This window comes from Theropithecus gelada, chromosome 18 (genome assembly GCF_003255815.1).
Source record: "Theropithecus gelada isolate Dixy chromosome 18, Tgel_1.0, whole genome shotgun sequence".
Taxonomy (NCBI): Eukaryota; Metazoa; Chordata; class Mammalia; order Primates; family Cercopithecidae; genus Theropithecus; species Theropithecus gelada.
In genome coordinates, this window is record NC_037686.1 from 9279745 (window position 1) to 9307030 (window position 27286).

The following is a 27286-nucleotide window of genomic DNA, read 5'->3' on the forward strand; positions in this document are numbered from 1 at the left end:
GTCATAATATCCTCAGTTATAATTTTTGCAAAGGCGGTTTCACAGGCTCCACCTCCAACACCGAGGATTATATTTCAACATGAGATTTGATGGGGACACATATCCAAACTGTATCAAGTCCTGATTTATATGAGGTCCTCCTCCTCAGCCCAGGACCTGGCACATAATGGTACTCAGAAAGTCTGTAGAATGAATGAATTAACATTTTAAAAGCATAGAATTATTATTCATATAGCTAAACCTTGGGACGATAAACCAAAAATAAAATTCAAAGGCCTCCCACAACCATTTGAATGGGCTCCCTCCTCAGCCAGGTGCTCTAAAATTTAACCTGAAAGACTGGCTCAGGTCATGACAGGAACTGGGGGGTTGGACAGTCTCACGATACCCCTCCAGCATTAACATCAACACAGACTTTAAGTCTGGGGAGAAACATTTACAGTCTTTTGAAGCATGCTACTTGGAGGCTTCATCTGCATGATAAAACCTAGGTCTTCACATCCCCTATCATAACCCAGACATTCCTTTCTATAGATAATAACTCTTTCAACCAGCTGCCAATCAGAATATGTTTAAATCTACATAAAGGGTGAGTTGTCCCACCCTTCCAGATCAAACCAATGTAAATCTTACATGTATTGATTGATGTATTATGTCTCTCTGAAATATATAAAATTATATGCCCTTTATAAGTCATATACTTTGTTCTTGGTGAAATTTCAGGTTTTGGGAGGGAAGGGTGTGTGTGTGTGTGTGTGTGTGCGCGCATGTGTGTCTCCTTTCCTAGATCCCTGGACAGGCATAGCCAGGGACCCTGGTTAAAGATTGATCCTGCAATCTAGTTAAATGATATATTCTAATAATTAGAACAAAATATTTTAATCATTAGAACAAATTCCCCCAAACAACCTGACTATCCTAAGCTACAAAAACAAATTCGTGAGGTGCCAATAAGTTATATTTGCTTTATATGGACAGAATATTCTTCCCCAAAGATATTGAAGAGTTGTAAAGCCAAGTCTGGAAGATATACATTTGCGTAATGAAAACTAAAAGGACTTTTCATTTTAAGAAAAGATTCTTTTGCATAAAAAATTATATCTTGTAAATATATGAAAATATGTATTTATAAGCTTTTAATCAGATAAATCTTAAGCAACGGAAGTGTTTATAGGCTAAGTGTTAGAATCTATTTTGGTATGAAGACCACTGAGAAAAGGAGACAAAGCATCTTTGAAATTAACCATATAAGCCCCTGGATAAAATAGATTCTAATTTATATAACTTTATAAAGTAAGGGGCATCTTCTAATGTGTAGTGTCAGGAAAATGTCTTTGTGATTAGATAGCTGGCTGCATGATGAGCATGCCCAGACATTCAGACGGAGAGGAACTGGATCATTCGATGGAGCAGAATAGACTGTGCTCAGAAATGACCTTCACAAGAACTTTAGATGTTGATTACCTTAGTTGAAAGGGCTCCAAGCAGGAAGAGTCATTAATTTTGGAAAAATTCAATCAATGATGTTTTTCACTTCTTTCAGCTGCTTCACACAGACTAATTATTTCCTTTTTAAAGCCTTGAGTTTTTCTGGCAAATTCTAATGTAGTAGAATGATAGCCCTTTCCAAGTGAGTGGAGGACCCTCACTTGTTGAACCTTGATCCCCAAAATCAGAGTCCTTTTTCCATCTTTTCCCTCTACTTTTGCTGTAAGGCTTAAATTCAGAATTCGAGTAACTAAATCCAATGATGAAGTCATAATACAGCTATCTAGACTGGAAGTTCTTCTGCTCTGAGTGGTTCATTATTATAGTTCTGTATTTGTCTTTAGCCTTATTCAAATCCCTTCTGTTGGGGTTTAAATCCACTACTTATCGTTCTTCTATCCTAATAACCACTCATTTATTCATTTGACAAATATTTGTTAAATGTCCTTTATATGCAGGTTACATAGGAAGTACTCATTCCTAAATATTTTATTTAAACTTGCCAGTTTTAGTGGATGCTGTAGTTGGCGACCCAGATACTCCTTCAGAGCCAAGGTACTGTTTCCGCCAGCTGCTGGAATTGGTGGAAGCTGACAGCCCTCACTGCATCCCTTCTGGAGAATTGCCTTTGGCCAAAGGGAGCTGCCTCACACGAGGTCATGCGTCCTCCCTGGGCAACCCACATCCAATGTCTGGCCACTGAGACTCATCCCCACTGCTTCAGTTTGGGCCAGTTCTGAAGGGCATCCCGGCTCAGGACTCCAAGATGCCCCTCCCACCTGATCCTTCTTCCTTCACTGCTGTCATAGTGGTTTTGCCCAGAGCACGACCCAGTGGAACTCTCCACAGGTCTCCATCTCACAGTCAAACCTCCATGGAAGCAAATCTCAGTCAGAGTAAACCACGGCATCACTTGTCACAGCCGATCTTCACAGTCCCTGCTATTTCTATTAATATAATCATTTTTAGTATCCAGAGAAACAATGGATATTTGGGCTCCCAAAATATCCATTGCTTAACCGATGCCAGACATCCAAAAACAAAACAAAATCTCTGACATTTTCCCCCAAAACTTTGCAACCTAACTTAAAGCATGTGAGTGATTCTCTGCGTCCAGATTATACTTAAAGAGAGTGATAAGATTAATGCTCTCTGCTAGTATCTTTTGAAAAGCAAACCATCATTAACTGGTCCAACCGAGTGTTGCCAACTGATGCCTTCTCCATTGACCAACTTTCTGGGGAAAAAAAAAGTATAGCCTATTAGACTTTAGGTAGACTTACTGGTAGATTGTTTCACTAATGAACAAAGCAAACATTAATAAGTGGCAAACCATTCACCTGGGTGTCTTTGTTTGTATTATGCAAATGAACTACTTCCTCTTGTCTCAGCTGTATTCTGCTTACTTAGAGTGAAGTTTAAGGCTGGGCTGAGAGAGGGTGAGAGAGCTCCACCCTGGAAGGCCCTTGCAAGATAAACAGCAGTTTGAGCAGGGGCACTCTTTGCTTTATTTGTAACCTATTGCTACATTGGGTTTCCAGAAATTGTTTACTGATGTTTATTTGTTTGGGGGGATTTTTTTTGGGTATGTGCTTGAGGAAAATGAATACAAATCTAATACCTTTTCCTGTGGTAGAAAATTAAAGACTTTCTTTAACTTTTTTGTTAGAAATAATTATTTTATTTATGCTGAACTGCAGGGAAAACAGGATATGAAGTCCCAAAACATTTCTGCTTTCTTTCTGAGTATTTAATTCAGTTTATCAAATATCTATTGAGCATTAAATCTATAGGATTCTCCACACTTGGGGTACACCAGTGAACAAAACAGACACAAGCCCTGCCCTGCCCTGAGTTCTACTTTCTTTGCTGTACTACCCTGTGGGAGAGAGAAGGAGGCGTGAGGGAAGGATGCAGACATGATGTGCAGCATATTTCCAGGTTTTCAGCACAAGCCTGCTTTTAATTATTCTGTCCTGTTCTCAGACCACATAACTCACTTATGTCCTTAGATTATACGGTCACTTTTATTTTGACTAACGAAACGTGATCTTTGGTGTAAATAAGACTGAAAATTCTCACCTCTTCTTCATCTGAAAATATTGCTGGGGAGACGAAGGGCTGAAAGGTGAAGGGAGGGAAGTGGTATTTATTGAGCATTTAGTACACTCCATGTGCTTTACATGACATGCATTTAATCTGCACAATCTGCAAGTTGGATATGACTTTTATCCCTACTTTATGTATGAGAAAACTGAGACTGAGAGGTTGACTAAATAACTTTGCAGAGATCACACAGGAAGTAAGGCACTGACCCGGGACGGAGCTCAGGGCCCCTGCCTTCTCCCTTGAGGTGCTGACTCTGTGGGAGGCTCTCGGGTAGAAGTATCACACTTCCGGTCTACTGAACTTGTCAGCATACCTAGAGCTTGAGAAAGAATTTTTTTAATTCAGTGAACACTTATGCAGGTTTTGAAACCAGTGTGCTTTAAAATGAACTTGAGCAATAGAGCCTTCTGGGCCTAAGAAATTCAGAAGAAAAGTATTGCAAAGATTTGTGTAACAGTTAAGCCTTTCTTCATGATGATAGCCACAAACCTCCCCAGAGGTCATCTGCTGTGGCCTCTTAGATTCTTCTACAGAAGCTTCTCCCAGAGAATATACACGAGGTTTTCTGTGCATCCTACCCATCCAGCCACTTCTCTCCCATGTATCTTTGAACTGGGAACAATTCCACACTTAAATAGGGAAGTGTGACAAGAAAAGACTAATGGTAACAGGTGAGGCTGCTCACCAGCGGCTGCTTTGGTGGGCTGGGAAACTTGTTTTGGAGAAGTTATTTGAACTAGTAATTTATTTCTATTAAAAATGAACAACTCTGAATACCACTGTAGATTTATATTGCTTTGATATTTTAAAATTTTTTGTTCTTTCTCCTTCTAATAAAATTTAAGGCTAAATATCTGTCTCTGGGGAAAAGAAGTTATTCAGTCATACTGGAGAGGAATATGAAAGGGAAGGCTTGAACTGTCGTTAGTCAGATACTTAAATCTGCTGATAGCATGTGTTCATTACTCTTCAGTCTTAAATCTGGAAAATTAATGAATTTTCTGAAGCCAAAGGAAGGCGAACTTTTATTTTTCATGGGAGAATTAAAATATTAACATCTATACAATATTATTTGTTTACCTTTATATATCTTGATTTGTTCCACAAAGAATTTGGAGTGGCTTATAAGAATTGTTAACTCAACAGTGGGATAGATTCATGGATAGAGATATAAATAAAAATTAGTATCATTGTATGATTTTTGTTATAGTATGCTATGCAATTATTGACATTAAGCTGATATTCCTAAAAGCAGAAGCAAAGAGGAATACTGTATATTATGTCATTCATATTTTGTCCTGAAAGAATAAAATTCTTCAGTGAAGCAAAGATTTTCCTGACACTTAGGTCTGACAAGGACATTTTATCTGACATAGCCAGTGTTTTTCGATGACATTCTGACAAAAAAGTGAAGGCAGGTGTCATGGGAAACTTTCCCTGAATGCAAACTGAGGATATAATGACCAAGTCCAACTCAATGGAAGCAATGTTCTGGATAAATTAGAAAGTGTGTGGTCAACATACACAACTTGCTAGTAGTCTACCTTAATTTCCAGAGTAAGGATATCAAAATCATAGCCCATGGCCCAGCAGCTTTCTCAACCCAACTTAGGGTGTGTGGATCCATCATAGAACTCTTTTCTGCTTACAACAAACTGGACTCAGATCCATTTCAAAACAGTGCTCTTGGTCTTCACTACCAATTGATTAGAGATGGAAAAAACTGAAGCCTGTTTTTTATCATGACAGAACTGTCTAGGGCATCAATATGCACTTCAAGAGACAGCACAGGCCTCTGAAGTTGTACACACCATTATCTGTGTAGGTCTCGAAGTGTTTTTCCAGTGTGGGACTTCAGAGCTTTCAATCCACGAAAGACTCACCGTCAGGAATGCATTGACCGCACGTCCTTTAAACACTTTTCTTTAATATTTGTGTCAAGAGCTTTCACTAAAAGGTGAGCAGCAAACAGTTCAAAGGCATCTTCTGGCAAGAGTCTGGGCCCAGTGTTCTGTGCTGTTAATCAAAGGCAGAGCCGTATGAACTAAAAGATCAAAGCGCACCATCCACCGACACACTCTTTAGAACTTAGAGCCTGTCCCGGGCTGGCACCTGGCATCCACCTGCACCTGGTGAGGGCGGGGTAGAACCTCTGCAGGACCATTCAAAAATACTTCTGCAGTGTCTACGGGGTGCCAGAAAATGAGGATATGGTGTTGAACAGGTGCTTATCCAGATTGGCCCTAGGCTAATAATTACACTATAATTAATTACTTTTTTGGTCTTCTTGTTTGTATTTATTTTTATTAATATACAACAATTGTACATATTTTGGGGGGATATGTGATATTTTGATACCTGCATACAATGTGTAATGATCAAATCAGAGTAATTGAAATACTGTCACCCCAAACATTTATCTTTTCTTTGTGTTGGGGACATTACAATTCTTTGTTTCTAGCTACTTTGAAGTGTACAATAAATTTTTGTTAACTTTAATTTGCCTGCTATTCTATCAAATACTAGAACATATTCCTTTTATCTGACTATACTTTTGTACCCCTTGACCAACATCTCTTCTCCCCCACTAATCACTATGTTTGTTATTTGCTGTGAAGGATAAGGACAGCTGGACTTGTCCTTAAAAGTGGGCTAAGCAGGCCAAGGCGGGCGGATCATGAGGTCAAAAGATCGAGACCATCTGGCCAACATGGTGAAACCCCGCCTCTACTAAAAATACAAAAATTAGCTGGGCGTGGTGGCGCGCTCCTATAGTCCCAGCTACTTAGGAGGCTGAGGCAGGAGTATTGCTTGAACCCAGGAGGTAGAGGATGCAGTGAGCCGAGATCATGCCACTGCACTCCAGCCTGGGCAACAAGAGCAAGACTCTGTCTCAAAAAAAAAAAAAAGTGGGCTAAGTATCTTCCAGAACACAAATAAAAAAGAACAGACATGTTTCCAAAATTCTCACCAAGTATAGCCAAATATATGGTATTGATTTTCGTGGTCTTTTACAGATTGATAATCATCTTATTAGTTTAGGAATAAATATGTTGTTTATATTATAAGCAGATCTCTATTTATCTTGCCAGCTTAGGACTATAGAAATATGTTCGTTATGACTTTGGTCATAAAATGGTTTTTTGGTGGAATTCAGAGAATAGATTACTCACACAATCATCACAAGTAGATTCATTAAAGTTACTTTTAAATATTTAATAGTTACCATCAGATAAATCCGCAAGTGGACAACTTTTAAGGAATTCAGTGTTTCATAATTTTACGATGGTTAGAAGCATCTTATAGCAATGGGGACAAAAATGTGTGGTGGCTGTCATCTGGTCCTTTCTATTTCTCCATGAAGTATGAGAAACCTGCACTGAAAAGGAAAAAGAAATGTCAGAGAGTTGAGGAGAATAGAGCACATCGAAATTATTATTGTGATTTGTCCTCTTTACACAAAAGCAGAGAAAGCCTCTGACAACTGCCTACGTTGACTAATTTAGTGCTTGAAACTTTTAACCACAAACAGATATCCAAAGTGCACTACCCATTTGAAAGGAAGACTGTAGGGTCGGACTGTCTGGATTTGGATCCAACTCCTTCACTTACTAACTGTGTGGACCTGGGCGCAGATCAGTTTCCTTACCTCTGTAAGGAAAACCCTGTGCCTCAGTTTCCTTATCTCTATATTGAGGTTAGTAATAGTCCTTACCTTAGAGAGGTTATTTAAATATCAAATGATTGCATATGTAAATGCTTATAATAGTACCTGGTAAACAATAAGCAAGCATTAGCAATCATAATTTGAGGTACCCCAACAGCGCAGGACACACTAGAGCTAAAAATGAACATTCAGAATAAATGACCCCAATGGAAACAGAAAGAATTTTTTTAAATAAGAAAACTTTTAGAAACTACAACTTGGTATTACTAAATTAGTTTTCACAGAACATTGAGAGGATATTGCAATCACAATATGAGAATATAAATAAGGCCAGGCCCGACGGCTCATACCTGTAATCCCTGTACTTTGGAAGGACGAGGCAGGAGGATTGCTTGAGCTCAGGAGTTCAAGACCAGCCTGAGCAACATAATGAGACCCCCGGTCTATAAAATAAATTATTTTTAATTAGCTGGCCTTGATGGCACATGCCTGTTGTCCCAGCTACTCAGGTGGCTGAGGCAGGAGGATCCCTTGAGTCCATTAGGTCGAGGCTGCGGTGAACTGTGATCATGCCACTGCACTCCAGCCTGAGTAACAGAGTGAGACCCTGTCTCAAAAAAAAGAAAAAAAAAGAAGAAGAACAGGAGCAATCTGTTAACAAGATAGTCAAAGAAAATTTATAGAATAAAAAGACAAATGTCAAATACGTAGACCAGTTTAGAGGACCCACAGCAGACAGCCTGCTGCTCAGCAAGACCAGCTTTCTCTTTCTCTTCCTCTTGTGCCACAGCCAGACTGCATTTCCCAGGCCCCCTTTGCAGCTTGGGATAGCCAGTGGAACCTGAAAAGGAGTATGTCTCATGCCCAGGCCTGGCCCCTGAAGCTCTCCCCGGTGCCGTTCTGTGTTGTGAGGCTATGGTGCAGTTATACAGCGGCAGATGTTTTTGCAGTGGCTGGGGGATTCTTTGTGTGGAAGTGTCAGAGTGGGGGCTGGCCCGTGGGCAGAGGTGTCAGTCAGAACCATCATTGCTGCTCTGAGGAGCCTGAACTTTACCTTGGGACCATGGAGATCCACTAAAGTGTGTGCTCTGTGTAGACAGGGGTGTAACAAGCAGATGTGCATTTCAGAACATTCACTCCCTTGGCTGGGGGAGGATACTGAAGAGGCCAGGAGAGGTGGGAATGGTGCTGAGGCTGGAAGCAGTTAGGAGGCTTTGGTAATCACCAGGTGGAAAGGAATCGGGCTTGAAATGAAGTAGTGTTAGAGGGATGAAAGGGAGAGATAGATGCCCAAGGACATTGTAGAGTCAACTGTTCTGTTGGGTGTGGGGAGCTGAGATGCCACAATAAGAAATAAAGGTGGATACAGATGTCATCACATTTGGAGATGCATCATGACTTTGGGTGCTTATGCTCATGCCTGCTATTTTCTCTGAGTAATTAGAAAAATTTTTTTTAATTTGTTTGGTTTTGTTTTGTTGTTGTTTGAGACAGGGTCATGTTCACACCACTGAACTCACCCAGGCTGGAGTTCAGTGGTGTGATCATGGCTCACTGCAGGCTTGACCTCCTAGGCTCAAAGGAACTTCTCACCTCAGCCTCCCAAGTAGCTGGGACCACAGGCTTGCACCACCACGTCCAGCTAATTTTTTTTATTTTTATTTTTTGGTAGAGACAAGGTTTCACTATGTTGCCCAGGCTGGTCTTGAACTCCTGAGCTCAAGCAGTCCTCCTGACTCAGCCTCCCAAAGTGCTGGGATTACAGACATGAGCCACCATGCCTGGCCCAGAGGACTGTTATCAGCCCCCTCTCCACTGCCAAATTCTACACTCTATCCATCCCAAACTATGGCTATTTCGTTTATTGCTGCCCTTGTAGGTACTATTGCTCCGTCTGAAATATGCACATCCCGTTGATAATCTAGAAAGTTTCTAAACAGCCTTTTACCTACATCAAGTCTTCTAGGAAGGCTTCTCTCACTTCAGAAAAGCCCAGCTGTAGCCCCTTTGAGCCTTTTCTATCCCATGCCCTCTCCCTTCTGGTGGCACTTATAAAAGTGGGGTCACCATGCTCATGACCTCTTTACAACTAGACAGACAGTGTCTGATGGCAGGCAGGGATTTTTTTTTTTTTTTTTTTTTTTTTTTTAAGACAAAGCCTTGCTCTGTCTCCCAGGCTGGAGTGCAGTGGTACAATCTCTGCTTGCTGCAACCTCCACCTCCCGGGTTCAAGCGATTCTCCTGCCTCAGCCTCCCGAGTAGCTGGGATTACAGGTGCACGTCACCACAACCAGCTAATTTTTACATTTTTAGTAGAGACGGGGTTTCACCATGTTGGTCAGGCTAGTCTCAAACTTCTGACCTCAGGTGATCCACTTGCCTCGGCCTCCCAAAGTGCTGGGATTACAGGTGTCAGCCACTGTTCCTGGCCGGAGGGATTTTTTTTTTTTTTTTTTTCATCCTTGTGTTTCCAATGACTAGCCAAGGGCCTATGATTAATAGGTGCTCAGTAGACATTTGATGAATCAGCTAAGTCATTAATGAGAATAAAGGGACAGGAAAAAGATGTGGATCTTGAAGTAGTAACATCCCCACCTCCTTTCACATGAGAATAGAGGAGCTAAGGAGCAACTCCTGAAAGGACCAATAGCATGGAAAATTTGATAAATAAAGTTGGAAGCAAAAAATATATACATTCCACACAGTTGTATGATTCCTGTGCTTTTTGTTGCCTCAACTGCTTCATTCCTTCCTCTTTTGGCCTTGTGCTTGAAGGCTGGCACTACAGCAACTGTCTTGGAATATGAGGGGACGTTAAATTTGGAGGCTGGCTCTGGAAAGGGAGAGCCTAAAGATAGTAGGCACCTAGGCCCCTGGATACCAAAGAACCAAAATACCAGCACCTAACTGCCCAGCTCTGGACAGCTTTTCTTGAGGGTTGCATCTCTATGTTTAGGCCACTATTAGTTTGGGTTTTCTATTGTAAACAGCGAAACCTAACACTATGTGGAATGGCTTGCCTTCTGATAACTGCCATAAGTGCCCTCATGATTCTTTATCTTTTTAAATTTTATTCATTTATTTTTACACAGAGTGTCACTGTCACTCAGGCTGAAGCGCAGTGACACGATCATGGCTCACTGCATCCTTGACCTCTCAGGCTCAAGCATTACCCCAACCTCAGCCTCCCAAGTAGCTGGGACCACAGGCCTGTGCCACCATACCCGACTAATTTTTAAACATTTTTTCGTAGAGACAGAGTCTTCCCATGTTGTTCAGACTGGCCTTGAACTCATAGGCCCAAGAGATCCTCCCTCCTTGGCCTCCCAAAGTGCTGGGATTACAGGTGTGAGCCACTGCACCCAGCAACCCTGATGATTCTTAATCTGATTTTACTTTTATTTTACTATGTCGGCTTCTAAGCAAACACTACACTAAACTGTGTGGCAATCAAAGTAAAATCAGATTAAGAATCATCTGATTAGAAACTTCCATCTCAATGGAATATTTAGAGAAATGGTGTGTAACCCTGCATCACGTCCTGTGGTCGAGTCTGTTACAACAAGACAAGACAATTATGCTCCTTGTGGATCACAGACATGCTTAAGTTCTAGAACAGAACTTGCCTCATCTTGTAAGTAGTGCAGATCATGACTTGCCCTTTTTACATCTTCAGTCATTAGAAAGTCAGCCAGATATGGGAGTCTAAGAATCCTTCTAACCTTTGGAGCTCTTCTCTTCTCCTCTACCTCCCTGTCCGTGCATGATCCAACTCCGTCCTGCTACTACTGTTCCCTTGGTCCGGTGAGGAGACTCATTCGCCTAAAGGTTCCTATTCCTGGGAGGGTGGTGGACACCGTCATTCTTCAGCTTGAAACAACTACTAAACAAACCCATCTCTACCATGGGAACATGAATCCCACTCATGGCATAACTTCCATTTGTTATTATACAAAAAGTTTCTACTTCCACTAGAGTGAGGAGAGGAATGAAGTCAAGAGGAGCCTGGAGCGCAAGTGGAGTCTAAAGAGATTCAGTGGCGGCCAGGCGCAGCGGCTTAGGCCGGTAATCCCAGCCCTTTGGGAGGCCAAGGCGGGCAGATCACAAGGTCAGGAGTTCGAGACCATCCTGGCTAACATGGTGAAACCCCGTCTCTACTAAAAATATTTTTAAAACTTAGCCGGGCGTGATGGTGGGCGCCTGTAGTCCCAGCTGCTCAGGAGGCTGAGGCAGGAGAATCGCGTGAACCCAGGACTCGGTAGCTGTCACTCCCTTCCCACGTCCTGTAGCAAGGTTTCATCAGAAGCAGCATTTCTTCTTCTACCTTTGAATAATCCAGTTCGCATTTTGCATATTGATTCAAAAGTCAGAAAAGTAAAAAAGAATATAAAAAATGACATATTGAGCATTGAACTATCTGAATCAAAAGCATATAGTGGTTGTATAGGAATTGTTATTTTTTCCCCCGTCACTGGTTTTGGGTTTTTTTGCCTTTCGTTGCATGAGAATAAAACACTTTCACAGAGCAATTTGGAAAGTTCACAATTGCTGGGCATGAAAAATGATTTTCATTTTTGGACAGATGTGATATATCTTCAGAAGCCATTTATATCCAACTGCTGTGCCAGTTTTTGAGAAATCTGACTTAAAAAAAAATTGTAGCCTGATACAAGACACGACAGGTTTCTGTACAGAGCCTTTGCTAAGCCTTCCTGCTTGGATTCAAAGATAATAAGTCTATGGCATACAAATACCTTGCAAAAATAGGTATTTTTGTTTATACCTGAAAAAATATAACTAGATATGCAGTTTTACAAAGAGATGGCAAGTTGATATTTATTTTATAGAAGAACTGGACGTAATAACTTTGTTGTTACTTGGGGGGGGGGGGTGTATTTATTTATTTATTTATTTATTTATTTATTTATAGGGTTTGGTTCTATTTGGGGCATCAGGCATCCACTGAGGATCTTGGCATGTTATCTCCTATGGATGGGGAGGGAGGGGCTACTGTATGTCATAAAGTTCAGTGGAAAAATCCCAGTGGGGAGGAGTCCAGACAGAGGAAACAGCCAAGCAGGATTTGTTAGTGACTGATTCCAGTTTTAAAAAATAGTTTATGTGATAATTAAGCAAATGAATAGTCATATTTTCTAAATGTGGGTTTTTAGCTTGCCATTGACAGAAAACGAAGCTGCAAAAAGGGGAACCACTCTTACATGCAAAATAATAGAAAGAAAACTCAAGATTACCTAAAAATACAGACAGGTTGAGTTCCTGAGTGAATGCTGACTAGCTTCCACAGTGTTTGTGCAATAAGTATTTATAAATCCTTGAGATAAATCACCACTAAATGACCAGATAGCAAGCCAACACACACACACACACACACACACACACACACACACATTTCCCTTTTGAGAAAACTTTAGGGTTTTATTCTGAGGCCTCACAGCAGTGAAATGGTTTATTTATTTATTTATTTTTATTTTTATTATTTGTTTTTTTGGGACGGAGCCTTGTTCTGTCGCCCAGGCTGGAGTGCAGTGACACAATCTCGGCTCACTGCAAACTCCGCCTCTTGTGTTCAAGTGATTCTCCTGCCTCAGCCCCCCAGTAGCTGGGATTACAGGCGCCCGCCACCACGCCCAGCTAACTTTTGTATTTTTTAGCAGAGACGGGATTTTGCCATGTTGGTCAGGCTAGTCTTGAACTCCTGACCTCAGGTGATCTGCTAGCCTTCGCCTCCCAGAGTGCTAGGATTACAGGCATGAGCCACCGCACCCGGCCTGCAATGAAATGATTTTAAGGAAGTAACAAAACAGCACAAGGGGAAACGGGGGGGTTGGAACCCAAATGCTCCCTTAAGGGTTACTCACTTTTTAGCCACTCTTCAGTCCTTGACCTTTCAACCCTTCCAGTCAGCATCTCCTGGAGCTGCCCCGGGAGCACGAAGCCCTGCCTCTGTCCTAGGCTCCAAAGTCCATGATTATTCCCAGGGAGTCTTTTCGAAATATCTGACTATGATGAAGATAATATGTGTTACCAGGGTTATTCTTGTATTGAGTGCTTAGCATGGGCCAGGTGCTACATTGATAGTTTTAACCTGTGTTATCCCATTCACTCCTCACTACAGCCCTATTTCTATACAATTACTGTGTTTCTTATTCAGTGAAACATTGCACTTCATAGAACGCTGCATTATTCCATGAAGTATCTGGGTGCAGTGGCTCACACCTGTAATCCCAGCACTTTAGTAGGCCGGGGTAGGAGGATAACTTGAGGCCAGGAGTGCAATATCAGCCTGGAGAGCAGAGTGAGAACTTGTATCTACAGAAAAAGTTTAAAAATTAGCCAGGTACGGTGCTAGTTCCCTGTAGTCTCAGCTATTTGAGAGGGTGAGGTAGGACGATCACTTGAACACTGGGGGTCAAGGATGCAGTAAGCTGTGATTGTGCCACTGCACTCCAGCCTGGGCAACAGAGCAAGACCCTGTCTCAAAAAAAAAAAAAAAAAAAAAAAAGCCAGAGGTTGGGTAGGGAACAGAGGCACTAATTTTTCCAGGGACATGTAACTCAAAAGGGTTGATAAGTTAGACTGCTTGTGATAACTATGATTAACACTCCTCCAACAGTGATTGCAAAAATTCAACCAGGTGAAGTTCCACAGCTGGAGTAGCACTCTTAGAGTGACTTCCGTTCTTATCAAGAAACAAGTAACTTTATACTGGTTGGTGACGATAGGGTGGTAGTTTTCTTGGGGACTAGGAAAAGAGAGTATTAATGAAGAAATGAGAAATGAAATGGTGCTTCCCATGGAGAGAAGAGAATGCTGGAATTTCAAGTGCTTCTTGGAGTTTTTCTAAGAGAAAACTGGAACAACTCATTTTCTGTTCTTTCAAACACAATTTAGCCCTGCCCTGGCCCTAAAAGACAAACAGAATGCAGGAGCTTTGCTAGTCTCCCATGGTTGCTCTTTTCCCTGTAATCAAAATGACAAGAGAAGAATACTTGATAAAATGAAGATGTGGCAAGAACTTATGTCCATCATTAGGCATTAAAGATGGGGTAAAAGGAACTAATACTTACAGAAAGCTGAGTAGGGTAGCATTTCTTGGCCTCAGTGCTGTCATGGTCTAGTGGAATGGACAGAGTGGCACAGGGATACCAATGTAATCAGTAAAAGTGAAGTACAAACAACTAGACTCACAGAGGAATGAGTAATTGTCTCTTATCTGGAAGCCCAAGGAAAGCACCATTTAGAGATTACATATGAGCCAAGCCCTCTACAAAAGGGTTCCTGGGCATCTGTGTCAAAAACAGACAGATTTAAAAAATTACCACTGCATTTGATGCAGAACCAAGGTTGAGAACTACTGGAAGAGGTTAGAGAGTGAGAAACTGGATTTTGAAGCTGTAGCTTTTAGGCTCCCTGAGACCATGGAGCACTTGATTGCTGTGTGCCAGGTGTGATGGAGAAGGCTCCTATCAGAGCAGCTGCAATAGGGATGGGAAGGAAGACGCTAAAGACACAGGTGCACTTGACGGGAGGGACAGGAGGGAGAGGATGCAAAAGGGGACCCACTAAATTGTGAACTCCCAAGGGTGGGCACTGACCTATCTCTCCATCCCAGAGTGCCCAGTATGTGACTCACACAACATGCCAGCAGTATAGATACTTGTTGAATAAATAATTGAACTGGGTAACTATATTTTAAAAATTTGGAAAACTGGGCAGCTGGGGAATAGAGTATCACTAAAACATAACAAAGAAATTCAGAAGGAAAAATGTTTAGAGAAAAAAAGTGAATTCAGTCTTAGACTTTTTCGGTTTAAGTAATTAAACATAACAATTCAAAGATTCAAACATCTGAGAAGTCTGTCTAATATACAAAAGAAAATCAAGTCATAGGGCCCTCCTAAATTCCAATATTTTGTCACCCCCTCCTATTTCATTTGTATGTGACCAGGAGACTAAAACATGCATTATGCTCCCAACAGGCTAAATCTATTCTGGGATCCACTGAATGCCACTAGCGGGTCTGCTTGAGAGAATTCCTGATTGAATGACAACGGCACTAAGAAAGGTAAGTCATGGTTGGGAAGCGTCAGGGAAGAATGGAGTCCAGATATCCTAAATTAAAATATAAAAGGCTAACGTTATTGGGCATGTACAGCTAAATTTCCAACATCCCACTACGCCTCCCAAATCCAGCACATTCCACCTAACACACACACACACACACACACACACACACACATCCCTCTGAGGCAATCAATGGGCCCAAACTGACTTTTTATGGAACCATAATATAGAAAGAAATGCCCATGCCAAAAATGTCAATGCCCAATAATTTATCAGAAATCAATGCTCTATTCTATGTGGCCAAGCTCAACACTAATATTGTAACCTCTTAAATGTGCCTTGTTGTCTGCAGCTTGAATTCCTTTGTGGTTTCACATACGTTATTTGGATGAAGGCTGAAACTCTCACACACTGGTTGTTATAGACTGTGCAGCTGAAATTAATAGAATAGAGACGCACTCTGGTGATTCACTATTTTACCTCTTCTGACTCATAATTTCTCTCTTTTGTTTTTTCACATTATTGATCAGTGAATATTCTAGTAGTGTAATTCATCTGTATTTCAAGGCTAAAAATAGTAACCTTGACTGGGGAAAGGGGCTGAATAATCTTAACATCCAGGTGTGAAGAACAGGTTAATTTGGAAGAGAAAGGGGAAGAAGGGGCTCCCCGGGAGAGCAGGAGGAAGGCAGAGGGCCCTGGGAGTGGCTGTTCCCCGAGCGGTTCGGTATTTATACCATGTGCTGTGTCATATCCAGGAAACAGGAAAAGAAAAGCAATCATTGGGAAAAATATTAATACCATAGAGAGGAGAACTATGTTTCAATTACCTCAATTCCTATGATCCTTCATTAGTAATGGAAGATACATCATCCACAATAGAGAAAACATAAGTGCCTCAGAAATATAAAGTTGTCTATTTCTCTGAAGTCAAAATGACAACATTTTTGCTTATAGCAGAAATGCCTACTAACTTACAAATGAACCATCTGTAAGAATTATTTGTTTAATTATGTGACCCTCAGTTACTAATATGCCCTGGACACTGTAGCTTCTGTGGATTCCTCCGAAATTATCCTGAATATTATAATCTGCTAAGCTCTTACATCATACACCAAGACTCAAGTCAGACCATCAGTTCTTTGACACTTGTTTGTCTTCAAATCATCTTACCAAATACCTGACCATCTTCCTTCCTTAGAGCCTGAGGCTGTACCAGTCCTGGCATTCATATAGACCATTAATATACCCACACAGTGCCTTTATTTTTCTGTGCACAAATGAAGATAAACACACTTATGAAATTAGCAGTTTATGACCATTTCCAGCATCCAGTTGCTGCTCCCTATCTCTTACATCCCCCTGCCCAGCCCCTCTGCCTTCCTGTATTCTCTCCCTCTATTAAAACAATCACAGATCTGATGTCATCAGTTTTTCTTTGATGGAGACACTTTCACCCCAAATGCCACCTCTTTCAAACTTTCCCATTCAATACCTTTTATCTCTACCTGTAAAATGAAAGTCTTTGTTCTCTGTTTAGAGTTGAAAGAATTTCTTAGCTACACATTAAGCAGGAATAACTATAAATGCTTTCAAGATAAATCGTTAGCTTTCAAAAAAAAAGAGAGATAATATTAAGCACCTGAAAAAGAAGATGGGTCCAAAAAGAAATTACATCCTTGGGCTCCTGCCTTCTTTTCTCTCTTTTCTCCTATCCCTTAAATCTCAGTCAGTCAATTCCCAGTCCTGTGCCTGAGGATGTCCAGGTGATCTGGACCCAGGGCCAATTCCATGGCACCCTGCCCGTCTCTACCCAGAGCAGAGGATCCAACTACAGCCCTGAGGAGTTCCATTAGAACCAACTGGGAAGCTTTTATCAAACTATTGTTTCCTCCCAGTATATTCCCCCATCATTTTAATATGTTCCCACAGGGGTCATGGTTCTCTAAGACTTCTCTTATACCACCCTGATGAAGACTCAGGGCTCAAAGGCTGTTAGGGGAGGAAAGGAAGGAGTGATGTTTGTGGCTGTTCCGTGGCCTAGTAATCACACAGGAGCACTTCAGATGGACGATGCACATTCAGTTGGCCTTGTATCAGCATCCAGAAGACTCAAGACAGTGGCAACAAAGAGACACGCAGAGACTCTTCACAGACTGGGAAGGGGAGAGAGATAGTGACCTGGCAGTGTAGAAAGACATCAATAGATCCCTGAACTATGGGCATATTCTCTATTGAGGTCTCAAGTATTAATATGCATGGACATCAATATGACCACGCTGATTAAATAATAGTTGACCCCGAAATAATGTGAAGTTTAGGGGAACCAACCCCAAAGGGTCACAGTCATCGTGTTTAATTTTTCACTCTCCAGAAATTTAACTACTAATAATCTACTATTGACTGGAAACCTTACCAATAACATCGTCATTGAACGCGTATGTTGTATGTTATATGTAATATGTATCACACATTGTATTCTTACCATAAAGTTAGCTAGAAGAAAAAAAGTATGATTAAGAAAATCATAAGGAAGAGAAAACATATTTCATTAAGTGGAAGTGGAGTGGGTCATGATAAAGGTCTTTATCCATATCCTCACGTTGAGTAGGCTGAGGAGGAGGAAGAGATGGGTCTGGTCTTGCTGTCTCAGGGTGGGGGCAGCGGGGGAGAGGCAGAAGAAAATCCACTTGTGAATGGACCCGTGCAGTTCAAACCTGTATTCTTCAAAGGTCAAATGTATAGCACATCAGAAAACCTGTTAACATAGACAGGCAGGTAGATGCTTACTAACAAAGTACAACAGAAGACAACTAAAAGTTTGGTTGCTTAAAGTAATTAGGAAAGTGGTGGCAAGGTGGCATAATTTTTCCATCTCTCCAACCACCCCATGGAAACAGAGCAACTAAGATAACAAAAGCAAAACCTCCCAGACAACATCTCCAATAAAGCAGTGGGAAAACATATCCATATAAATATCCCTCCCTGTAAATCCCTCCAAATATGTGTGGGTTGGAATAAACTACTGGTGAGATTAAGACCTGTATAGTGTCTTCAACACATCAGAGGAAATGAAAAGAGGACAAAGGGACTTCTGATGGCCCCAAGAGGCAGAGAAACAAAAACAGTTCACAAGTACTCACTGTAAGGCTTGGTGGGCCACTCTGGGAAGGGCAGCTGAAACCCCTAAGTCCTGCTGCCTCCAACTTGTGGGTGAACACAAGAGAATCAGCTTGTGTTGGAGCAGCCTGTGCCCCATGGACCCTAAAGGGACCCGTAATAGCCATCTCCTCCACAGCAAAACCCCACATTGAGGAGAAACTACTGGCATAGAATCTAAATTGAGCAGGAAATAGACAAATAGTAGCAAAGGAGGCAAAAGAAAGAAGACGCAGATACAAGTGGAGGGAGGAGCAAAGAGCCAACAGATACCAGATATATATTTGTAAACACATCCAAAAATAACAGAAAAGGCAGCTCTAAATCTCTAGGGCTAGGAAGCTATCCTGGTTCACTCTTCTCTTCTAAGAGTACAAGAAAACTCATCACAGTTAAACATTAAAAAAGAAAAAAATGGCCATCGCATCTATCATAAAGAAAAATGGATTGAGGAATGTAATGTCTCTGCAGACAATAAAAGCATGCCAGAAAGATCTGCAAACAAAACAGAAGAAAATGTAGCCTCATATTTTAAATCAAGCTGAAAAAAAAGATAGCAACTTTTAAAGAACAGCATAACCCAGAATTTTAAGAACTCAAAAAGAAGCTAATTTGAAAAAACAAAGACTTGAAAAGGAGTTTATAGAAATAGAAAAATATTAGAGTTGAAGGAAAAACTTATTTTGAAATTTTAAACTAGACTAGAAGAAACAAAATAGTGAATGAACACCACAGAAAGTTCCTTAAGAAAAATAGAAAAGGAAAGAATGAATATTTTTAAAATAAAAAGATTTTAAAATATATATGAAAAAGGCATAGACAGTAGGAATAGGGGAACCAAAGAACATGAAATAGAAGTTCCTAAAAAAGAAAATCAATGTAATGAGAGAAGAAATATTATCAATTATAATTCAAAACCTGCTTTTCTGACCTGAAAATATACTTGCCCAACATTTGAAAGGACATACCTGGTGAAATTGGCCCAGAATGGGCCACATATAAACACAGTCTAGTAAAATTATTGACCCAGAATGGGCCACATATAAACATAGTCTGGTAAAACTATTGACCTTTAAATAAAAAGAAAAAAGGTTTTTTTTTGGCACTAATTAAAAGGTCAGTATCCCTTATAAGAGAAAGAAAATCAGATTGTCATCAGACTTTTTGACAATGCTTTATGCCAGAAGAAATGGTATAAAATATTTAAGAAATATTAAGGAAAGCAGATGTGAGCTAAAGATTTTATACCCAGCAACATTGATCTTTAAATACCATGGTCACAATTCTTAATAAACATACAAGAACTCAGGGAGTAATGTTCCTATGAGCCTTTCCTGGGGAATTTATGGAAACCAAGCCTCAGAAAACCAATATGACTAAAGAGACATCGACAATAGAACTGGCAGTGAACATTAAGTAGACATTTTTGTGTAACTCATAATGTCTGTAGTTTACAAGGGAGAGAGTATAAAATGTGATGGCCATTTTCCCTATATACAATTAACTGTCAAAAATCAGGAGGGGCATAAATTGGAAAGAGAATATAAAAAGTAGAATAAGCTCTGTGATTGCCTCAAGGATATCAATGGAGAATAAAAACATACCTGTTGAAAATAGATGCCAGGGAACAGGGGAGAAGGTGAAGAAGGGATTATTAGCTAATTTCAATTTTATTCATAGTAGGATGGGGGGAAAAAGTAAAAATGGGACTAAAGGTATTATTTACAGGTATTAATAAAATTCTAGATTATATAAAGATGTTAATAAAGGGCTCAGAACAAAATACCACAAACATTTCTAAATACAAAAAGAGTCTGGGTGCAGTGGTTCACACCTGTAATCCCAGCTTTTTGAGAGGCCGAGGTGGGAGGATTGCTTGAGCTCAGGAGTTCAAGACCAACCTGGGCAACCAAGTGAGAACCCTGTTCCCTACAAAAAATTTTAAAAAGTAGCCAGGCACAGTGGCATGTGCCTGTAGTCTCAGCTGTTTAGGAGGCTGAGGCGGGACAATCCCTTGATCCCAGAAATTTGAGGTTGCAATGAGCTATATTGGTGCCACTGCACTTCAGCCTAGATGACAGAGTGAGACCCTGTCTCAAGAAAACCCACAGAACAGAAAGATAGGCGCGCGAGAGAGAACACATGCACACAAGCAAATAATGTAGGCAGGTGCTTTTCAGACTCTGTAAGAAGGACTACTTTTTTTCCCCAATAATTTGTCAGCGACACTTGTAATATACAAAATCATATACTTGAATTTAGTGGCAATATCAAATTACTTTAAATGTTTCTAAATGTGTTTTGTTGTTGTTGTTGTTTTTACTGTTTATTCACAAGTCATCATAGCTTGGTAGCAAACAGTTCATGGAGCAGCCTTGATATCCACCACATAGGAAAAGGGTGGAAATGTAAGGCAATAAAGATAGAGGTAGTCACGGGTATGGAGATGTGAATATGTTTGCATGCTTGTATGGATGGAAATACGTGTAACATATGTGACAAAGGTGATGCCAAGCATTTGGATCCTAAAAATACATTTACTGATTACATTTACATTTATAAAAAGATTTCCAGATTACCTAACAAAGCAAAATCCAACACTCCAGGTTATATACATATAAACTTTTAATAATAGTGTATATGTTTCAGGTGGAGAAAAGTCTGTATAGTATGCTACCAATTATCTAACAAAGGAGATAGGGGATAAAAAATACAAATATATATCAATTTTGTATAATTTGTCTACAAATTATGTACAAATATATACTAACGGACATATAAATCACAGCATTTAAAGATAAAATATTTAAAGGTAAAGAAAGGAAATAAGATTGAGGAGACAGGGAGAAAAACTAGACTTGTTTTGTAAATTTGACTTTAGAGTCATGGAAAGCTTTGCGTTATTATAAAGCAAAATTAAATTTAAAATAAAGTGATTCCTAAACATCAGAAGTAAAATAAAACTATTGAGCCTGTCTATCCAGTAGGTGGCAGAACAGCACCTAAGGGACTATTCCAAGTGACTGTAAAACATAGTGATTTGACTGTTTTAGCGGAATCTTATAAGGACAAAAACAACTGCAAAGTATCTTAAGCTGACTTTTGCAATCATTTTGCTAGTGGTAGTCTTATATTTATTCGACTGTTACACGTGTGTATTATGAATACAGCAAATGAATAATTGTATTCATGTCAATAAAATTTGAAATTTGACAGGGAAAAGGACACTGTAAAAAAAGTCCTCCACTTGAATTTGAATAGGAAACATTATCATGAACTCATGATGAATATTATCTTATTAAAATACATGTTCTCTAGCTTTGTTCTCTGAAAAGACAGAACATGCTCAACCTTTCACACACAGATAATGTTCTCTACATACCGTTTTCCACTAAAAGGAATCAAAGGCTCCCTGAAGAAATAGATGATTACAGGTCTATGGAAGGAAGTGTACAAGATGGACCTGGAATATCATAAACTGCTTTGTTGATATCAGAACTCCGCAATTAAGTTAACTCTGCAATGAACTGAAACACATCAAATATTAAAATTCATGAATTCCTAATGATACTGTTAAAATAAAATAGTATTGATCATCCTTGGAAAATGCAAGGAAACCAAAATCGTTATTTTTAAAAACTAGCAAATAAAAGGAAGAAATCAAGCATTTTTTCTAACTTCCCTATGCATATTATTCCAAGTAACCAAGTAGTTGATGAGATGTTTCTCTTGATAGAAGTATACCATCTAATAAATGAAGAAGGAATTTTAAAATTCTAGTATCGCCATTTTGGAACCTTTAATGAATTATTGGGTGTAGACAATGATAATCAATGACTGCCAACATCACAAAAAGGCCACCAGACATATGCTTCTGTGTGGAGGTACACACCACCACCTATCGGGTATTTTGGCCAAAAATTGAACCTCAATCTGATGATGTCCCTGGGTCTACTGTATTCAATACTAGTCCCACGTGGCTACTGAGCATTTGAAATGTGAGTAGGCCAATTGAGATGTTCTGTACATGTAAAATACAAACCAGATAGCGAAAACTTTATATGAAAAAAAAGTAACCTATCTCAATAATTTTTAATATTGACTACATACATAATATTTTTGACATATTGGGTTAAATAAAATTGTATTATTAAAATTAATTTTAATTGTTATTTTTTCTTTTTTAAATGTGTATTATAAAATTTAAAATTATATTTGTGGCTCATATTTCTATTGTATGGTGTTGTTCTTAATTCTAACTACAACTTACAGGAAATACGCTGGACAGAGGAACATGTTAAATGACACCAGAAGGATAGAAACAGTAAAACCCAGGCTTTAGAAAACTCTGCAACTTATATTTCTAATCCGTTTTAATGGTGGGGTCAAAGTTACTAAAAATTTATAAACATGAGCACTGTAATTAATGTGTAATGTAGTCCTAAACATCAGTATCTGCAAAATCATAGATTTGATATCTCAGTTTCATTTTCACTATTGCTCAGATAATGCATAACAATAAAAAGCCTATATATTTGCATTGGCTAAAGTAATTTATCACCAGTGGTATATGAACTGCACCATGGAAAACAGATAGATTTTCAATTTTTAGTAATCTGAAAACTTAATTCTCTCAGTTTGTTCAGATAGATAAATACATAGTTATGATTTCTATACTATTAGAAAACTTTTATTTTTTTAACCAATATAATTAATTTTAATAATATATTTTGTTTGACATAATAGATCTAAATATCAATTTCAACATGTACTAAATGTAACAATTATTAATGAGAAATATGACTTTCCTTTGGCTTTGTATGAAACATTTGAAATGTGGTGTACATTTTTCACTTACAGCACTTGCAATTCAAATGCTATATTTTTATTAGGAATATTTAATCTAAGTAGATATCTTAAAATTTACATTTGAAAAAAATAGATTCAGATACCTAAGTTGTTACAAACATACTTAAAAGTTTTCAATGACTGATTTGAGTATCAGTTTTAAAATTTAAATCAACGGAGTTAATGAAATGAAAATTTAGAAACTCCATTTCTTAGTCACACTGGCCACATTTCAAGTAGAAAGCCTTTGTTTTAAATTCACTTTGTCCTAAAGCTGCAAGTAGAATTTCTACATCTTATCAGAATGGACTTGTTTAAAATATTTTTCAATTAAAACATAATACCAAACCACTTAGATATGTAAAATTTTAAAATTCTCCCTTTTCTCTCTTCCATCTTTACTATTTTCCCCAAATTTGAGATCAAATTAATAAATATATTTAGAATGTTTCTAACTTTAAAAGTTAAGTACTGAATTAGGCTTACTCAGACTTCACTTTTAATACAGTATTTCTTACATGTCTAACATAATAGGTGCCCAAAAATATTAGGTAATTTGTCTCCGTTTATTAGATCAGGAATTATTTCATAGTATCTAAACTTTTTACTTTTGCCTTTACCCATTTATGAAAAAAAATCATTCCAGCTTAGTATGCTTTAATATATTATTGGGATAAATAAATAAGATTAAATAAATAATTTACAGAAAGATATCTTACATTCTCTATAGCAAAACAGTGATGAATACAGTGTGTGTGTATTGAAAGTAAATCTTGTGGGTTTTTTACTCACGTTGCACCAAAGCAAGAGAACACTAGGGGGCAGTGTTGTTAGAGCAGAACTCTCAAGAGGCTTGGAAAGGAGCGCTCAAATCACCAGCAGCTAGTGCGATAAACGGGGTCTAATAGCAAGAAAAGAATGCGTTCATTTAACTTTACTTTGTGAAGTTATATGGACCATATGCATATTATTCACAAGGTCTTGGAAGAGACGCTTTGTTCAAACCCTGAGCCCATAAGCTTAGGGACAAGCTCTTCCTGGAAAGGTCTTTCTTATGGAATTTTCTGTCCCAAAGAAGATACAAAAGAGTAGAGCATTGCCAGAAAGTAACAATTCATAAATAGTAACCCCAAGTGCCAGTATAATATTTAGTTCCTACCTCATTTTAACCTTTCCTTGTATCCACCATTCCTTTTATTTTCTTCTACTCACCCAGGCTTCTTTGCAGCACATTTTAAGGATATTCTGAGAGCATTGTAGCTCTCACTCCATTTCAACTCAGTGAATTCTAAGGCAACAAAAGTGTATTAAGTAATTAATCCATAATGCCAGCCACTACCTGAAAGGATAAGGCCAAAGCTAAAAAAAAAAAAAAAAAAAAAAAAAAAAATCAAAAGCTAGGAAAACTTATTTACATTTTCTGAAATTACATAGTTGTCTATTTTAATGGCATGAGTAGTGACTTTATGCTACATTTTGCAAAAAGTATTGAGCATAATCTATAGATACTTAATATATGATGAGGTAAACATTTATACCTCAGACTGGAACCAGGCAGACAGCTAAGTTCTCTTGCTTTTTAAATATGCAACGAATTTTCTAATAGTCAAGTAACAAATCCATTTTTCTTTCTCTTTTAGAAAATTAGAATCTATATGTATTAAAGAGCTGTGCTCCAAATTGTGAGTCTGGCCTACTTAAATTTGAATAAATCATTCTAGAGAGTTGACATGATTTAGTTTTGAATAATTCTTGAAGTCTTTTTGGACTTTGTAATTGAGCAGCTGGTGGTTCTGATGATTTTAAAAGTCCATGATTAATATAATTAATCCTAGTTGGTTTTTAGTCATCTCTTCAGATCTTTTGTACCTGGAATTTCTATAACCTATTTGCCTGAAATTGTATAAATAATAAATGGTTTGCCCTCCTCTATATCGTGGCAAGCATCCAGGTTTCTGCAACTCGAAATTTCAGCTCCTCTCAGCTTCTTTCAGGTTTGAGATCTTTTTAGCCCCACTCTATCAGTCAGAATCCCATGAAAGAGAATCTCATTAAGAGGGCTGAGGTGAACTTAAAGTAGGGTCTGTTTACAGAGTAGGGAACAGGGTTAAGAAAATACAGCCAGAGAGGCTGAGGTACCCAGAGATAAGCACAGTGGGAAGCCCTCACCACTGTAGGCCTGAAGAGTCAGACGAGGGGAAAGAAGGGGGTCCCCAAGTCTGTGGGCACTAGAGCTGTGGACAGGCTGCCATCGCAGAGGAGCAGATTGCTGCTGAAACACCAGCACAGGGAGGAAGTGGCACAGAAGAACCCAGAGCTGTCTCCCCCACCCTCAGTACCCCCATCCAGGCCCTTGCCTGGACCACCTGGAGCAAGGCAGGGAAGAGCCAAGCCTTGGGGATGGTGGCCTAGGAAAGGGAGGGTCACAGGCCACTGAACGTTCTCACTCTTAGTTAACAGAGTTTTACGCTTCGAGGGGGTCTCTGTGGTTCTTCTTGCCTTTTCTTTTTACTTCACTCACCACATTCTTACCAAACCATCACCACATTCTCACCAAACCAAAGGGAAAACAACAGTGGAGGGAAAGTCTTACACATGTCGGGCTTTTAGACAGAAGCTTTTTTTCCTCATCTCATATATCTTGTCTTTTGTTTGGTTCAAAAGGAATCATTTTCTGCTCTATAAAAATCTAAAACTTTGTCTTCTCAACATCTCGCTATGATAAGCTTTTAAGTGGGTCTTCTTAAGCCCACTTAAAAGATGCTGCACCCTGATTTTGTTGCTGCACCCTGATTTGGGGAAGCTTAGTCAGTGATCCCATGAGAAGGGAACCTGTGAGAGATTCATTCTCTCCTGAATCGCTTAGGAGGCCCCATTAAAGCCCCTACTAAACTCGTCATCCCCAGCCTGGACCATGTTTGGTCAATTTCCAGTTTTCCCTTTCCTTGCAATAACCCACTTGAAATTCCATCACGGAAAATAAATAATTCAAATGTAAAACGTGTTGTCACTTTTATAAAATATTGGTCTCCTTGTCCCACCCTCACCCCCTCCCTTTCTCCCCTTCCTGATTTTTACTGAAAGGAGGAAAGACAAGGAAATATCAACGGTTTCATTCTCAGCACACATTCTAAGTCTGTCATTAAATGACCGCGGATTTTGTCACATACATATGGACAAAACTCTGTAAGAAAGCAATTGATTAAAGCCAATGAGCATTTGCTGCGCTGAAATGGAATCAGTGAATACAAATTTATTCTGTTTCTTTTCTTTTTTCTAAGAGTCCTCTCCATTATTCAAAAGAAGCCTGTCTTATCTTGTTTCCAAACTCCTTTTCCCTTTCTTTCCCCTGTGCTGTTGATTTCCTACCTTCTTCCCACTTGAGTCGCCGGTGCAAGAGGGGGGTTCCTGCTTGGGTACCCACATCAGTAGGTTTTGTCTCCTCATCTGCTTGTCTTCTGAAGATGAATCGTTGGCAGAACTGAAAAAAAAATCATGGAATGGCTTTTTTACATTTCTGCCAGGGGGAGGCTATTTTGTAATCTTTTTGCAGCCTTCGTGTGCACAACCCAATCCCAAGCTGACTTGATTATCTCCTTAACTGTTTAGAGCAAAATTTAAAACTGGCTTTTGTTACCTGCCCCAGGAGCAGATGCAGCGTTGCTGGGTTGTCTTGTGAATTGCCAGGGTTCCTTTTCTTTTACAGACAGATCTGAAAAGTCTTCCAGGGACCTCCTGTTAGCTAAATAGTCTTGATGGTTATTACAGAGAAGTTGTAATTCTTTTTGAAAGTATTTATGCACTCATCCATGCCAATATTTACAGTTCAGTTGATTTTTCCAGGTTGTATAAGTTGCTAACAATGAAACTCTATTTATTTATTTATTTATTTATTTATTTATTTATTTATAGACAGGATCTGGCTCTGTC

General features: G+C 39.2%; 1 protein-coding gene across 2 annotated transcripts in view; it reads left to right on the plus strand.

Annotated features, from left to right (window-relative positions):
• Positions 1-27286, plus strand: part of DLGAP1 (DLG associated protein 1) — a 960906-nt gene that overhangs the window by 445094 nt on the left and 488526 nt on the right. For both annotated transcript variants that reach the window (XM_025365244.1, XM_025365243.1), the window contains exon 3: positions 15265-15350. The gene's annotated coding sequence lies outside the window, so the exon portion shown is untranslated. The remainder of the gene's footprint in view (positions 1-15264; positions 15351-27286) is intronic.